The sequence below is a fragment of the Saimiri boliviensis genome, chromosome 5 (genome assembly GCF_048565385.1).
Source record: "Saimiri boliviensis isolate mSaiBol1 chromosome 5, mSaiBol1.pri, whole genome shotgun sequence".
Lineage (NCBI taxonomy): Eukaryota > Metazoa > Chordata > Mammalia > Primates > Cebidae > Saimiri > Saimiri boliviensis.
This window is the reverse complement of record NC_133453.1, coordinates 5,940,077-5,957,007: the sequence shown is the minus strand read 5'-3', so window position 1 is coordinate 5,957,007 and position 16,931 is coordinate 5,940,077. Positions and strand designations below refer to the sequence as shown.

The 16,931-nt window shown below is 46.8% G+C and overlaps 1 protein-coding gene across 8 annotated transcripts in view; it reads left to right on the top strand.

Annotated features, from left to right (window-relative positions):
- The window catches only part of AGAP1 (ArfGAP with GTPase domain, ankyrin repeat and PH domain 1), a 624,335-nt gene that overhangs the window by 250,572 nt on the left and 356,832 nt on the right, over positions 1 to 16,931 (top strand). The window lies entirely within an intron of this gene.

Sequence of the window (16,931 nt, the reverse complement as noted above, 5' to 3'; positions counted from 1 at the left end):
ACTGCAACCTCTGCCTCCCAGATTCAGGCAATTCTTGTGCCTCAGCCTCCCCAGTAGCTGGGATTACAGGCATATGCCACCATACCTGGCTAATTTTGTGTATTTTAATAGAGGTGAGATTTCCACCATGTTGCCCAAGTTGGTCTCAAACTCCTGAGCTCAGGCCATCTGCCCCCGTGGCCTCCCAAAGTGCTAGGATTATAGGCATGAGCCACCGGGCCCAGCTGTAAATAGACTTTTTGTGATGCAGAGCCATGCTTTGTGTGGATGGACTGCAGCGGGTTTGGGCCGCTCTCCAGCTGTTACAGCAGAGGCGAGGGTCTTCGCAGCCTGCGAAGCTTGCAATTTTTGCTCTCTGGCCCCGTTCAAAGAAGTTGCTGGTCCCTGATGCCAGATCGGAGCTCAATTGTCTGGATAAGTTTAGTCTCCACCAGAGTCTTGCTCTGTCACCCAGGCTGGAGTGCAGTGGCGGAATCTCCGCTCATTGCAACCTCCACCTCCCAGGTTCAAGTGATTCCCCTGCCTCAGCATTCCAAGTAGCTGGGACTACAGGTGCACACCACAACACCTGGCTAATTTTTTGTGTTTGTCATAGAGACAGGGTTTCACCATGTTGGCCAGGATGGTCTCCATCTCCTGACCTCGTGATCCGCCCACCTTGGCCTCCCAACGTGCTGGGATTACAGGCGTGAGCCACCACGCCCAGGCAACTCCTTTACTTTTATATTTATCATGTTAACATACACAAGTTTTCCATAAATTATGAATGCTTCTTATGAAGGTGTTATAAATTAATACTGGAGGATGTCAGGATGGTATCGGGTGCCTTCCTGCTAAGCAGCCTTTGTCCATCTGGCTGCTGTGACAAGACCCAGTGGCTTCTACAGCAGACTTTTACTTTTCCCAGTTACGGAGGAGGGGAAGGAAGCCCAGCGGCAGGTGCTGGCGTCAGGTCCAGCCGTGTGGCATCTGGTGGGCCGTGTGCTTGAGCAGTAAACAGAGGACACAGGGTCTCGCCTGTCCCTTCCCATAAGGGCACTTAACCCGCCACAGGTCTCCACCCTTGTGACCCAGTCACCTGGCAGAGGCCCTACCTCTTACCCTCCAGGGGTCAGGATTTCAGTGTAAGAATTTGGGTTGAGTTCCATACCACACCCAGCACGTTCAAGGCAGAGGACAGGCAGCCGCTTCTGCTTCTGTGTTGGAAGTGTTTCATTTTCTTCAAGTTGGGGGGTTGGCAAGGGGGGGAATAAGGACTGACTTCTAAATACTGTTATTTTGAAATAGATAAAGCATTTCCATTGCTGTGACCACTCATGTCACACCTCACGAGGTGATGCTGTGTTGAGTGTCTGTTTTCCAGGGCATGGGAGATTTTCATTACAGTTTCCTATTTTAGAAATAATACATTTGAATTAAGTATTTGGATTTCGGCCAGGTGTGGTGATTCATGCCCATAATCCCAGCATTCTGAGAGGCTGAGATAGGCGAATCACCTGAGGTCAGGAGATCAAGACCAGCCTGGCCGACATGGCAAAATCTCATCTCTACTAACATTACAAAAAAAATTAGCTGGGTGTGGTGGCGGGTGCTTGTAATCTGAGCTACTCAGGAGACTGAGGCAGGAGAATCGCTCGAACCGGAGAGGTTGCAGTGAGCCAAGATAGCACCACTGCCTTTCAGCCTGGGAGACAGAGGGAGACTCTGTCTCAAAAAAAAAAAAAGATATTTGCATTTTATGGACTCTCAAAAAAGAAACAACGTGTGATGCTACAACTTGTGGCTATTGCAATTTTTTTTTTGTCCTTAAAATACTTTCATGTGAAGGACAAAATATTTTAATATTTTCATATTTTATTTAAAATAAAATCAGGGTTACTCTGCATATTTTATATAGCAGTTATATGGTATATGGTTTCTTATTTGCATATATATTTTCACTTAAACCACAAACACTCTCATCGTTAGTGATAAAAGTGCTCCCGAGTAGGGGCTTTATTGAGTACTTAGCAATCCTTAACAATAACCAAGTGAAAATCCCCAAGGACAGTTAAAGATTGTAAGGTTTATGTAAAGTGGAAGAAATAGAGGCTCAGAGAAATCACATGGCTTGACCCAAAGGCAAACAGCCTGGTCTGGATCCCCCATCTCACTAAACCAGAGCACAGGAACATTTTGTCATTAAAATGGAAGCAAATCAGGTCCCTGGGGCCTCAAGAGCACACCAGCCTTGCCCACAGGTCTGGGGAGGGCCTCGAGGGGGATGCCCCAGCCAGCAGGGCCCCTGCCTGACTCTCTGCCTTCTTTTTTTGCCCCAGGGCTTCTTTGTTTATTTACTTTTATTTTATTTTATTTTATTTTTTTATTTTTTTATGGAGTCTGTCTGTAGCACAGACTGGAGTGCAGTGGTGTGATCTCGGCTCACTGCAGCCTCCGCCTCCCAGGTCCCTGTTCAAGAAGTTCTTATGCCTCAGCCTTCCGAGTAGCTGGGATTACAGGCACGTGCCACCATGCCCAGCTAATTTTTGTATTTTTAATAGAGACAGGATTTCACCATGTTGGTCAGGCTGTTCTTGAACTCCTGACCTCAGGTGATCCACCTGCAGTAGTCTCCTAAAGTGCTGGGATTACAGGCGTGAGCCACCCGTGCCCAGCATTTATTTACTTTTTATACCTGTATATGGTAGAGAGAGAACATAAAGGAAAAGCTTGTGATTTCTACATAATGTTTGGCTTGTAAATAAAATTTAAAAAGCAATCTAGATGCTTCTCCTCCCTCTGCAGGGTCTGCTCTTCTGATCGGCTCTGTACCAAGGTTTGTTTAAAAGGCCAGGGACCTCACTCTTTGCTTCTTTAACATTTGACTTCTTAGTGTCTTGCAACAATTGTAAAAATGAATGGAGAAACACTGTATTACTTTTCTGTTCACTTTTGTGGTCCTGTTTACTTTTCTTTCATTCATGCAGTTCCCAGATGGCTACTGCCAAGTAGGTATTCCTAAGCAGGCCAGCAGGCGGTTCGTCTGTCCACTCACTCCCTCATCTGAGCACCAGCTTCCCACCCACCTGCATTTGATTGGGGGCTAGAGACAGATTGGGGAACACAGAAGGGTCCCTTCCTCCATGAAGTTAAGGTCCACTGAAGAGGGTAAGCATCAGACATTCACCCAGAAACATGACCTTGTGTCTTGCGCAGGGGTGCAGAAGTGTGGCAGCCCAGGCTGCTTTCTGGGTGTCCTTCCCGGCAGCCCAGGAGTGTCCTCGCTTCTGCTTACAGGCGAGTTTGGGTGGCTCATGGGCAGGGTGAGCTGGCTCCCCCGGATGGTTGCTGCTTAACCTGGGCGGCTGAACCGGACCATGGCTGTGGTTACCCATCTGTTTGCATTTCAGCAGAGCCCTGGGGGAGGGAGATGCTGGGGGCTGGGTGGGCTGGACGTGTGGGCTTGACACCTGGGGTCTTTGGGGGCTGCACAGGGCCCTTGTTCCTGGGTCACCCCACAGCCAGCAGCGCTGCGCCTGCCAGACTCTGTGGCTCTGTCTGCTTCTTGCAGCATCTGGAAAATGGTCTGTATGCAGGTTTTTTTATTTTTAAAGTTAGAATGATGATTTCTCTGTTTGGCATTAAATTTTTTGAAAGTCCCTGTTCATGTGTTCTTCTAGGCCCTGGATGAAGGAGAACAAAAAAGTGGAGTTCATTCCTTGTAGGCGTCTTTGAGGTCATGCGCTCCTTGTGAGAATCTAATGAGATCTCTGCCACTGCGACCCTTTCCCCTTCCTTCCCTCCCTCCCCTTCTTCTTCCCTGCCCTTCCTCCTCCTCCTCTCCCTCCCCCCTTCCTTTTTGAGGCTGGGTCTCTGTCACCCAGGTTGGAGTGCAGTGGCACGATGCAGGCTCACGGTGACCGCCACCTCTCAGATTCAAGCAGTTCTCTTGCCTCTGCCTACTGCGTAGCTAGGATTACCGGCGTGCACCACCATGCCCAGCTAATTTTTTGTATATTTAGTAGAGTTGGGTTTATGGCATGTTGGCTAGGCTGGTCTTGAAATCCTGGCCTCCCGCCTTGGCCTTCCAAAGTGCTGGGATTACAGGCCTGACCCACTGCACCCAGCCTACGATTCTTTTTTAAAGAGCCGTTTCTCCCACTTCTTATGAAGAATCGGCTTTCTGTGTGGCAGCAGCTCTCCCGGACAGACAGAGTGCGTGTCTGACATGACACTGTAGTCAGGTCTCCGGAAGGTCAGGAAGGGTGTGGGGTTGGTGACAGGGTTTTTCAGCCTACATGCTAAAAGGTCACCTAAAATAGTTATAACTTAGCGACAAAAATAAATGCCCCTCCCAGAAGGCCACATCGTGTTCAGGGTGGTAGCAAGCCCTGTGTAGGTAGCAACAGGGTGCTTTGAGCATTGCACATGTATCTTGGGAGGAAGAGCGGGCTCGGCCTCTGTATTCTTGGAGATGTTATGTTCAGCACTGTAGTTCCCTGCAGCTGCGTTTTGGAGAGCGTACATTTAGTCTGTCTTCAAATGCATTTGAGTTTCTCGTCTTCCTGAGTAGCTGTTGGCGGCTTGTTCTGCGGGTGGCAGTGCCCTAGAGGAGCACGGGGCCCTGTGTCCTGGCATCTGTTCAACCTCAGCAGGAGACAGGGTCAGGTTTCTGTTGTTTGTTTTGACATTTAGAGACAGTGCACCCTATCTTTTACTGGGCACAGCGTATGATGGTTAAATGATGTTGTCTTTGGGGTAGCTGTATGGCGTGTGGGATTTTAAAGGCCCCTGATAACTAAAGAAAGAGGGATTTCCCCTTCATAGGGGATCAGGAGTGCGACCCGATAGTGCGATGAAGAACTGTTTTCCTTTCTTCTCCTCCAAGCAGCTTCTCCTCCAGGCTCTCCCTTCACTCCCCTTCTCCTAGAATGAGCTGATAAAGATGTATCTGAGTTGTAGGCAGTGTTGTTTTGTGTACAGATTGTGTATTTGCATCCCAGCGTGTTTTGTATACAGCAGGGGTCCTGGTCAGGCCACACAGCAGGAGGTGAGCGGCTGGCATGTGAGGAAGCAGGACCACCTGAGCTCCACCTCCTGTGACATCAGCCAGCATTAGATTCTCCTAGGAGTGCCAGCCCTGTGTGAACTGCGCGTGTGTGGGATCTAGGTCATGCGCTCCCTGTGAGAATCTCACACCTGACAATCTGAGGGGGACAGTTTCATCCTGAAACCATCCCCATCTCCCACCTGTCCCCCAACACCTGGTTCCTGGAAAAATTGTTTTCCGTGAAACCAGTTCTTGGTGCCAGAAAGGTCGGGGGCTGCTGGTATATAGAATTTAATACTCTTGCATGCATTTTCTGAACATCCTAGTCAATTGTTAAATCCCGATTCAGGGCATCACATTATATATATGATATGTACTGGGCTAGGCATGCTCCCCACCAAAACTTTAGCAGCTTCTTAAGCTTGTATTCATGCAACCATAGGAAAACCTACATGCAGAACTTTGACTCTGATAACAGTTGTTAGAGCAGGTCGAGGTCCATGTCAAAGAGATAATTTGCAAATGATCATCTCTCTGCCGAACGGTGTCCAGGGCAAGTTTTGTGATCTCGCATAGGAGACGTTTGTCCTAGAGCAGACCTGCTTTATTTGTGTAGGGAGGGACAGTGGGTTCTAGGTGTATGGGAAAGCCAGGCAGGGGTGCTGGAAGGGCTCTGTGTGCCAGGTGCTAGAGCGGCCACAGCCTTGTGGCTTCTTAGGGCTTCCTCTGATGACATGCTGTGAACATTGTCCTGGCTGACGGGTGTTTATCTGGCAGAGTAGGTTCTGGTCTAGGCAGCTCTATGTCAGCCCTTTGACATCACTGCCCCTGGCTTTTTATGTTTGTGTTGCAATTAACATTCTGGAAAGCACATTCATGGAAGCCATTCCATTTGTCCCTTCCTGGTAACGGCTCACCTGGGCATACCTAACCCATGCCGAGAACCCGAGCTGGCAGAGGTTGGGCGACTTTACCAAGGTTGTGTGGGAAGTCAGGGAGTCTCAGTGTGCTCTTGATCCTTTGCTTCCAGAGACTGAAATCCTGGTGTGTTGCTGGGCGCAGTGGCTCACACCTGAAATCCCAGCACTTTGGGAGGCCAAGGTGGGCAAATCATGACATCAGGAGTTCGAGACCAGCCCGACCAACGTGATGAAACCCTGTCTCTACTAAAAATACCTCAGTTAGCCAGGCGTGGTGGCACACACCTGTAATCCCAGCTTCTCAGGAGGCTGAGGCAGGAGAACTGCTTGAACCCTGGAGGCGGCAGTTGCAGTGAGCCAAGATCGCGCCACCCCACTCCAGCCTGGGTGACAGAGTGAGACTCCATCTCAAAAAAAAAAAAAAAATCCTGATGTACAAAAACCCCATCTCACATTAAATGTCTGCAGCTGCCAGGTGCTAATTACAGGAGTGTCCAGAACAAGGGTAGCTGTGTAACGAGCCCGTTTTGTGACCTGTTGCGTGCACTCACCTGTCGGTAAATGTAAGCACTCATCTGGGCCTTTTCTCCTGGTTCCTGTGTCCTCATTCTGTTTCACTGACACCACAGTCTTTGTGCTGTTAAAAGATACATCAGTTAGGCCTATTCCATTCTTTCCTGAAACCAGATTAATTTTCATTGTCAAGGTGGCCTGTTTTTTGTTGCCGTTTTCTCTTTTTTTCTTGATTAGATATTAGGTTGGAATTAGCACGTGCGTGTGTGTGTGTGTTAGCAAAGGAAGACTTTAAAAAATAAGATTTTTTTACATTTGAAAGCAAGCCATGTATATGTGTACATTAGACACTTCATATATGTTGAAAAGGTGAATTAATGAGTCATTGCCCATTTTTTAATCACTTGTAGTAGTGACTGATAATTATATGACCATGTTACGGTTTGTGAAGCGGGATAGTGGATCTCATCAGGCCCAGTTTGCAGCTGGGACAGCATTGTCGGAAATGCTGCCTTCCCAGATGCACATGGAGCAGCTGGCGGCGGCCAGGCCAGCATGTCCCGTTTCTACCTCGGTCTCAGCTGTGCACCTGTGCCCATCACTGTCCCCCTCTCTGCACCCCTACCCCGTTGACACATTGAAAGTCGTATTTCTAAGACTTCCTGGGACAGAAGGGTGGTCGATGTGTATTAGGACAGCATGAAAGAGGTTCAGCTGCGTAAATTACACTTCATGAAGGGGTTTCATATTTTGGCATTTCCCACGAACAAAGATGATGTGGAAAGGTGACCTATATGAGGCTCTGGTAGCGCGTATGTGGTAGCAATGCACGTGGGGTAGGGGGCTGAGCAGAAAGCAGTCCTCACGTTTCCCTCGAGTTAAATGATCAAGTCAAGTAAGGCGTGCTGGTTTTGTTTTGTTCTGAGATAGTTTTGTTTTGTTTTGTCTTGCTCTGTCACACAAGCTGGAGTACAGTGATGCTGTCTCCGTTCACTTCAACCTCTGTCTTTTGGGCTCAAGCCATCCTCCCACCTCAACCTCCCATGCAGCTGGGAAATCAGGCGTGCGCCACCACACCCAGCTAATTTTTGTATTTTTAGTGGAGATGGGGGTTTGCCATGTTGCCCAGGCTAGTCTTAGACTCCTGAGCTCAAAGCGACCTGACCGCCTCAGCCTCCCAAAGTGCTGGGATTACAGACGTGAGCCATGGCACCGGCCCTGTAAGGCAGTTTTGATGCGGGTTCTGGTGTCATTAGCCCTAAGGTCGTTGATGCCATTGGCCAGCAGCCTCTAATGTATGCCATCTGGCGCGTGTGAGGAGCTGCAGACTGTCCCAGAACTTCTGATCTCCCATCGGATGGGAGAGGTACCGACCTGCAGTTGACGGTAAGGAGACTTGTGATTCAGCCCGTTGGTGGGGTGTGCGTGTGAGGAAGACATCTTTGTGGGTTTGTGTGGGTCTTTCTCTTAGGCTATATCCCTAGTTTACGTTTGGATGGGAAAATACGTAAATGTTTGATAGTGATCGTTTTTATGAAACACGGTATTGCCAACTCCTTTTTTCTTCATATGCATTTTCAGATTCAGTTCTTAACCAAAGAAGCTTTTTCTGTAACAGAGTTAAATTACAAAATGAAACAGTGACTTAATTCCAAAACTAAAATAAAGCTTTTTTGTATAGTAAAACATATATTCAGAGGTTTAAAAAAATCCAACAAAATGAAAAATGCTTTTGAGTTAGTTAAAAAAATTAGCTTGGGTTGAAAAATGCCTACCCTTGTGAAGCTCTAAAAGCAGGTTTCACTCATGAGCAAAGTGTCTGGCACATCAACTGAGACAAAAACCTTCCAGACGCACTCAGTAAACACAAATACATAAGGTGGGCCAGGAATGGAGGCTCACAGCTGTGATCTCAGCACTTTGGGAGGCCAAAGTGGGTGGATCACTTGAGGTCAGAAGTTCGAGACCAGCCTGGCCAACAAGCCAAAACCCCTGTCTCTACTAGAAATACAAAAATCAGCCAAGCTTGAACCCAGGGGGTGGAGGTTACAATGAGCTGAGATGGCGCCACTACACTCCAGTCTGGGCGATGGAGTGAGACTTCGTCTCAAAAAATAATAATAATAAAATAAATAAATACAAATGTATAAGAGATAATTTGTTACAAAGCTACACGAAACATTTTCCAGCAATAATTTAAGAATGTGCTTAAGGTGATTATCCTTAAATTGTCCAAGTGTTTTTTAATATTATTATCTCATGATTTCATTTTATAAATATAAAATGAGCTCATTTCTTTTTTGGAGTTGCCCTTTCTTTTCATTGTGATTTCTTAATTGAGAGAGGGTCTCGCTCTGTCACCCAGGCTGGAGTGCAGTGGCGTGATCTTAGCTCACTGCAGTTTCAGAGTCTTGGGCTCAAGCCATCCTCCCGCCTCAGCCTCCTGAGTAGCTAGCACTACAGGTGCATGCTATCATGCCCAGCTCATTTTTCAAAAATTTTCCTCAGGATTGGGGGGGGCAGTTCTCGATTTATTGCCCAATCTAGTCTCCAGCTCCTGGTCTCAAGTGATCCTCTCATGTCAGCCATCCAAAGTGATGGGAAGGTGTTAGTCATCACTCCCAGCAGCCCGACTTTTAAAGGATTCTCTCTCAGTCTGTCGGTTAGATTTTGCTTGACACCAGCCATTCGATATGAAAATGTATAGGTGGGGGAGGGTATATCTTCCTTATCATTGTGCTGCATATTGCACAGATTGCACCTGCTGGCCTTACCAATGTGGAGTCAGGTATGAAACAGGAGAGAATGACATCGAAGGAACCTATAAGGAAAGGAATTTTTATTCTTTCAGAAATAGCAGGGAAAAGATATCTTAAAATCTTAATCAAGGTTGATAATGCTATAAACAACCAGAGACAATGAATACATTTTTTGTGTAGTAGTGTTGTAGAATACTGTGTTAATGGAGGCTGTGGTCTCTTCTGGCAGTTCCTTACCCTAAGTCTGGGATTTTTCCTGCTGTGCTTCTCTTGCTGGAAACGTTCAGTGTGCACAGATGCTCATACGTGTGCAGAGAAATGCCTGAATTAACTCTCACGCTGCCAACATTAGATCATTAAACACACTATTAGCAAATGTTCTCTATTTTGATTTTCGTGTTAAGAGTCATCTCTTTTGCTCATAGAATTAATTTTATCAACGACATAGAAAATGGTTATTTTAATACTTTTCTGCACTGCGGCATCATAGCTGTGTTTTGCCCCAGGACTTCTCTCTAATGACTTTAGCCAGCTTGAATTAGCTTGATGTATCATTAATGCATACAAATGGCTTTTATTTTTGTTCATAATCTGTTCATAATGCCATGGCATTCTGCTCTTTCTAATGTTTTTAAAATGATTAAGTAGTGGTGTGCTTTTTGACCTAGTTAACCCTCCATGGAATCTCTGATCAAAAGAATAAGAGATTATTACTTAACTAGGTTAATCAGAAGTTGTTACAATCTGTAGCTGATGTTTTCCAGTTGTGTTGAAGTCTTTTGTAATATTTTCTTTTCCTTAGAGAATAAGGACATAGCCATAGGGTCCTTTTTTCTACGTAAGCTTCACTCGGAAGCTATCCACACACCACTAGGTTGTCAGCGTGAAAAATAGGGAAAAGTAATCCTTTTTAAGTTGTGAAGTTCTTTAACCTGGGAAGGTGTGGCTTTGTCTCATGGACTTTGATATTTTTTACATGGTACTTGCAGGATGAGCCTGGCCAGGACCTGGCTCCAAGAGCATGTGAGGAATTCGGGCTCCGAGCAGATTGTGGGCGTCCATAAAGTTTGGGCTCTGGAATCTGGGGTTAGTTTCTGTATTGAATGCAGAGTCGCTGAAAGCGTTATGAGGAGCAGAGTGAGGCACCGACAGCCTTATCAGTCTTCCCTGATGGAAGCAAAAGTCAGCTGTGAAGAGTGGATTTCAGATTTGTTTCTCTAAAAGAAAAATAGGCCAGGTGCAGTGGCTCATGCCTGCAGTCCCAGCACTTTGGGAGGCTGAAGCAGGTGGGTCACCTGAGGTCAGGAGTTCAAGACCAGCCTGGCCTTGAACTCCTGACCTCAGGTAGAAATGGGGTTTAGTAGAAACCCCATCTCTACTAAAAATACAAAAAAAATTAGTTGGGCATGGTGGTGGGCACCTGTAATCCCGGCCGCTTAGGAGGCTGAAAGGTGGTGAACTTCACGGTGGAAGTGCCGTGCTTCCGTGAGCTCTTTTTTTTTTTTTTGAGACAGAGTTTCGCTCTTGTTACCCAGGCTGGAGTGCAATGGCGCGATCTCGGCTCACCGCAACCTCCGCCTCCTGGGTTCAGGCAATTCTCCTGCCTCAGCCTCCTGAGTAGCTGCCGTGAGCTCTTCCGACTGGTTGGTAGACGCTTTATTGGCACGTGGGCACCTTAGAGACAAATATCTGAAGTATACTTCAAGGGGGGCAAAGAGAAGGCAGAACTCCCAGTCCGCTGAGCATGGCCCCCGCTTAGCTCTGCATTGTTGGTGCTCTGAGCGGCTTGAGAACCCCTCTCTCCCCTCCATTTTCACGCTTAGAGACTGAGTTCAGGGAAGAGCTATGGCCAGCCATGGTTGTTTCAGCTCCTTCCCTGTTCCCCATGTTTATTCCTTCTCTGCTCCTCATCGTCCCCACCAAGGACTGGGGACCTTGGTCATGTAGACTAATGTTTCCTAGGCATCTAAAGCACATCCCCTGTTCTGGTGATATAAAAGTCTTTGTTAATCCATGTGTGAAATACCAAGATTTCAGAAGTCAGTCACTGACAGCTCCCTGCCACAACAGTGAAATAATTAAAGCCCAAACATGCCTCCTCATCTCTGCGGCATCCTGGGTCAGTTCGCCTGCCTGCATGTTCCCACCCTGGATGGGGGCACCTGGGAGCACCCATGGGATGGGGCACCTGGGAATGCCTGTGGGATGGGGGCACCTTGGACCACCTGTAGGATAAGGGTACCTGGAAGCATCCATGGGATGGGGTACCTGGGAGCACCCATGGGATGGGGGCACCTGGGAGTGCCTATGGGATGGGAGCATCTAGAAGCCTCCATGGGATGGGGGCACCTGAGAGCATTGTGGGGTGGGATACCTGAGAGTGCCATTGGGATGGGGGTTACATGGGAGCCTCCATGAGATGGTGGGTATCCAGGAGCACCCATGGGATGGAAGTACCTGGGAGTGTCTTTGGGATGGGGTCACCTGGAAACACCCATGGGATGGAGAGAGGTACCTGGGAGCACCCGTGCGATGGAGGCATCTGGACATTCCAGTGGTGGCTGCTTTGCTTTCTCCGTGGGTGTTAGTCTCACATCGCCGCCACGGGCCTGGCTCCTCCGGTGGGAACATGTGCCTGTACTTTTTAGTCAGACATAATTAATCAACAGCAGTCCAGCCTAACAAGAGGAGCTACACCGTGTTCGTTTGGGGGATCATCCGGCTCGCTGCTGCGTGGTCAGTCCTGGTGCCGTGAGTGCAGCCAAAGGGGGGACTGCACCACGTGTTCCTTCTCCCTTGGCTGAGCATTCACTCGCCCCCTAAATGTTCTGAGGCACTTTGCCTCATACGTGTCTACTTCCGCAGGAGGGGCTGTGACCCGTCCCCAGCCAGCTGTATTCCAAATGCAGCCGTAGTATGGTCTGTGAATTCTGGTATTTCAGAAAACTCCCTCATTTAATTTTGTGTGTAAACTGTAAGAAAAAATACTGAACTCTGACACAGTCATCTGGATACTAGGAAATACTCCCATGCCTGCACCAAGATTTCATTATTAAATGAAAAATCCAAGGTAGCGCTGGTGTTTCTGTCCTGACCTATAGTTGTGTAGAATTTCAGGACTGGAAAGACTGAGACTGAACCTAGCTCTACCCTTTCCTTCACAGGCGGACAGGACCGGTCTTGTCAGAGAGAGTGTTTAGAAGCAGGTGCTAGAAATTAGGTCTGGGTCTTTGGCTGCACGGTTTTATTCTTGTTTTATGAATGTTGTACTTAGAAGCCATTGTTTACATTTAAAAACTCTGTAGAGAGCCAAAGTGCTCTTTTAAATTATATTTTTAATAAAATTTAAGCCATTTTAAGGCTGAGGGTTCTTGGGTTAAATGCAGTATGATAATCAACACAGATTAATTTTTATAAGCTAACTAATAAAAACTCATTCACACAGCATTTTCTGCACGCAGCAGAATATGTGGGTAACAGGACATTGGATCTCTGCCAAGGTCTGAGCTAGACGGACCATGTGGCCCACGAAGTACATCGTATGCATTCAAGTACTGTTGTAATTTAGTAAACTGCCACTAGGGGGCACCGAACGCACGTCTGAGAATTATTCTCATGCACCTGTTTTTTCTTTTCGCTGTCACCAGGGAGAATACAGACACAATAAAACTAACACACTGGTTTAAGAGACCATTTAGACCTGTAACAAGACACAGTCCATAAAGCTGTGAAGTTACTGGATCAGCAGCACGAATGCAGAAATAAAAAAAAGTTTCATTTACTGGAATGAGGAGGAGAACAGAATTATAAAGATCAACTTTTATATTCTGTGGTTAAAGAACTCTACATTCTGTGGTCATATATTCTGTGATTTTTGCCTTGCACGTAACTTTACAGAAGAATCAAAGAAAAGTTGGCCAAAGATACAAAGATTTTTTTTTTTTTTTTTTTTTTTTTTTTGAGATGGAGTCTGGCCCTGCAGCCCAGGCTGGAGTGCAGTGGTACGATCTCTACTCACTGCAACCTCCATCTCCTGGGATCAAGCGATTCTCATGCCTCAGCCTCTCTAGTAGCTTGGATTACATGTGCATGCCACCATGCTGGCTATTTTTTTTTTTTTTTTTTTTTTAGATGGAGTTTCGCTCTTTCACCCGGGCTGGAGTGCATTGCCACAATCTTGGCTCACATGTTGGCCAGGCTGGTCTCAAACTCCTCACTTCAGGTGATCTGCCCGCCTTGGCCTCCCAAAGTGCTGGAATTACAGGTGTGAGCCACTGTGCCCTGGCCTGCTGCTGCTTTATGGAGTATAATCAAAGGACTTACTATTTAGCCCATCATTCTCTTTTCACAGAATGCACCAAGAGTCTCTCTGGCTTGAGTGACTGCCGAGGCACCTCACGTTAGCGTCTGCAGCCTTGAACTGGGAGGCAGGTCGGGCGCAGGCCTCTGGTGTGTACCAGTGAGCGCCAGGCCAAGCACGGAGGCTCTGTAGGCTGTGGGTCCGGCCCATGCCATCAGTCTCTGCCCAATTATTGCTTCTTCCTGTTGACCAAAGCTGTGACTTTATGCAGTCGTGTTTAGAGAGAGATGATGTCTCAAAGTCAGACTGACACTCCTGGGCAGAATGACGGGAGTGGATCATTTTTTGGAAATGTAGATACTGTGTTTACAGATGTAAGCACCATTATCGAGAGTGGTAAGTTTCCTCAGGAAGCAGGGACCTTCCCAGGGGATTAGCAGCCGCTGTGTTCCCTGTGGAGCTGACAGTGGGCTGGGGGCGCAGCACGTGTGGGATTCTAATGTATACCATGTTTATCTTGGTAGAGTCTTGTAGTTCCTTCCTTTCTTTCCCTTGCTGTGTTACCCAGGCTGGAGTGCAGTGGTGCGGTCTCGACTCACTGCAACCTCCATCACCCAGTTAAAAGCAGTTCTCCTGCCTCAGCCTCCTGAGTAGCTGGGACTACAGGCGCTTGTGCCACCATGCCCAGCTAATTTTTGTATTTTTAGTAGAGATGGGGTTTCACCCTGTTGGCCAGCCTGGTTTTGAACTCCTGTCCTCAAGCACTCCACCTGCCTTAGCCTCCCAAAGTGCTAGGATTACAAATGTGAGCCACCATGCCTGGCCAGAGTCTTCAGTTTCTTGAAGGTTTTTTTCTTCTTTTCCCTCTTGGTTTTTCTCACCCTAAAATACAGGGCGTCTCCCTGCTAGTATTCGTTTATTTATTGTCTTTTCCCTTTATTTTCTCCCATTACATAAGGTGCATTAGAATTTGAAAAATTGCATCTTAGATTAGAGCATTTTCAATTTTTCTTTCTTTCTTTTTTTTTTTTTTTTTTAAGAATAAAGAAGAGGAAGAAAGAGAAAGAGGAAGAGGGAGAGAGAATGGGGGTATTGCTTTATTGCCCGGGCTAGAATGCAGTCTAAATATGGGTATGCCTATAATTGTCCTTAATAATGGAGACATGAAAGAAAATGAGGGAAGAGAATAGCAAACAAGGAGCCAACCAAGATTTCTTTTAAACGTCTAAGTTGATATGATATGGTACTGATACAGAGTGTGTATTTTGTATATTTAAAGTGGAGAGTTCTATAAATGTTAATTACATTTACTTGTTCCAGATCTGAGTTCAAGTCCTGGATATCGTTGTTAATTTTCTGTCTCATTGATCTGTGAGCATTTTCAATTTCTGTATGTGTAAAATGGGACTAACTATATTTTCAGGACCTCAAATGAGAAATATATCCAATCACAGCCTCAGTATTCTTGATTTTCTGTCTCAGAATATGTACAAATTGAGTGTCTAGAATTTATAAAGATTTTGGATAATTTTACTATTTTCAGTATATAGAATAGTCAAAATTTGGCCGAAAATCATGAGAAAATAAGTTAAGCAAAAGTGGGCATTTCATCAGAATGGAGAGCCACATTCCCTGTAGGAAGGAGGCTTCTTTAAGTAGTCTTTTAGTGCCAAAGGACAGTGTTTGACCATCCTCTGAAAATTAGGGCATTCTGTGGGGAGCCGGTGGGTAGAGCTGTGGCCCCAGCTTCGGGTGTTTCAGTGGAGTCATTAAGCTCCACGGCATTCGGGGACATGCAGGTGCCGGGGCACGTTCACAGAACCTGCAGGTGGACACGGCTCAGTAGAGAGGGTGGGCACGGCCGCCATGGGTGGAAGCCTGCTCCCGGCACTGTGGGCGGTTGGCAGTGTTGTGATGAGCCAGGGGTAGGGTCAGCCACGTGGCCCGGCCCCAGTTTGGCCACAACTGCAGCTTCCTCCATCTGATTCACTGAGTTCTTGGATCCGTTTCTTACAGAAGAAACGCCTGCTGATGAAATACAGTTTGAAAAACTCTGATCTCAGAAATACAATTTCTGATGACAGACCTTAGCAAATAACCCAGTAATCACACCACCTGTCTGAAAGACACCAGTGACTGGAGTCATTCAGAATAAATGAGCGAGCAGTACCCAGCTGGATTAGAAATCGCCGGCCTTGGATCCTTTCCTGGATATTTTGTTTTTCTGGGTATTTTCCTTCTTCTGGGTTCTTGGTGTCCATCCCCCGTAACTCCATCACACAGTCCTGTCGCTGCTGCCGTGGGTGCCAGGCGTGCCTTTTGTCCCTCAGTCCCCGAATGGTGCCTGCCACGAGCGCTCCTGGGATCAGTGGCAGGTGGTGCAGTCCCTTGTCACCTGCACACAGAGTTGGGTCTGTCTCTTCAACCCATGAGAGCCAGGACATGGGTGGGCTGCTGAGCAGGGCGTGGCCAAGTCTTTCTGCTTTGAGTTGTCTTTTTCCTCTAATGGCAAGGTTTGCATGATCTTCACCCATTTGCAGAGAATTGTTAGCATTGCATCACTGGCTTATGCTACTAAACAATATATTCAAGAATTGGAATTGTGCCGGGCGCAGTGGCTCACACCTGTAATCCCAGCTACCCAGGAGGCTGAGGCAGGAGAAGCACTTCAGCCTGGGAGGTGGAGGTTGCAGTGAGCTGAGATTGTGCCACTGCACTCCAGCCTAGCGACAGAGCGAGACTCGTGTCTCAAAAAAAAAAAAAAAGAACTGGAGTTGCATGAGAAAAAGGGTGATGAGCCGCCCTCCTGCCTTTCGTTGTGTACTTTACTGGTGGGCTCTTTGCCCAAAGGTTGTTAAAGAAATGCACACAGTTGTTCCATTCACGCTGGTGCACCAGTTAAGTCAGGAGGCTCTTGAAGAAGTTGAATGACATTCAGAGGAAATCCTTCCAACACAGTATATAATTAATTGCTGTAAAATACCACGGCCAAAATGTCGGGAGGACTAAAGGGCATCTCCAGGTGGCACCTCTCACCTAGCCCTGGGTCTCAGGTGAGGTAAGGCGACGCTGGGAGGCAGCCTGGCTTATGCCTGGCCGAGCTCTGCACCAGCACAGGGAGGATGTGGCCCTTGGCTGCCACAGGAGCATCCAGTTTTTTCCACGGACTTTGCTTTTTATACTTCACATCCGATTCTGTTAAGATACACACTCATGTATGTTTCGTATGTTAGCAAATATATCTCATATCCCTGAATATTTATGTACATTTAAATATGTTTTTGTGATTCAAATAACTTGTTTGTAAAAATACAGGAAACTATAAGAAAGCCGGTAAAAATCACCTATATCGCACCTCCTAGTAATTATATATATATGTGTATATATACATATATATATTTTTTCTTCTT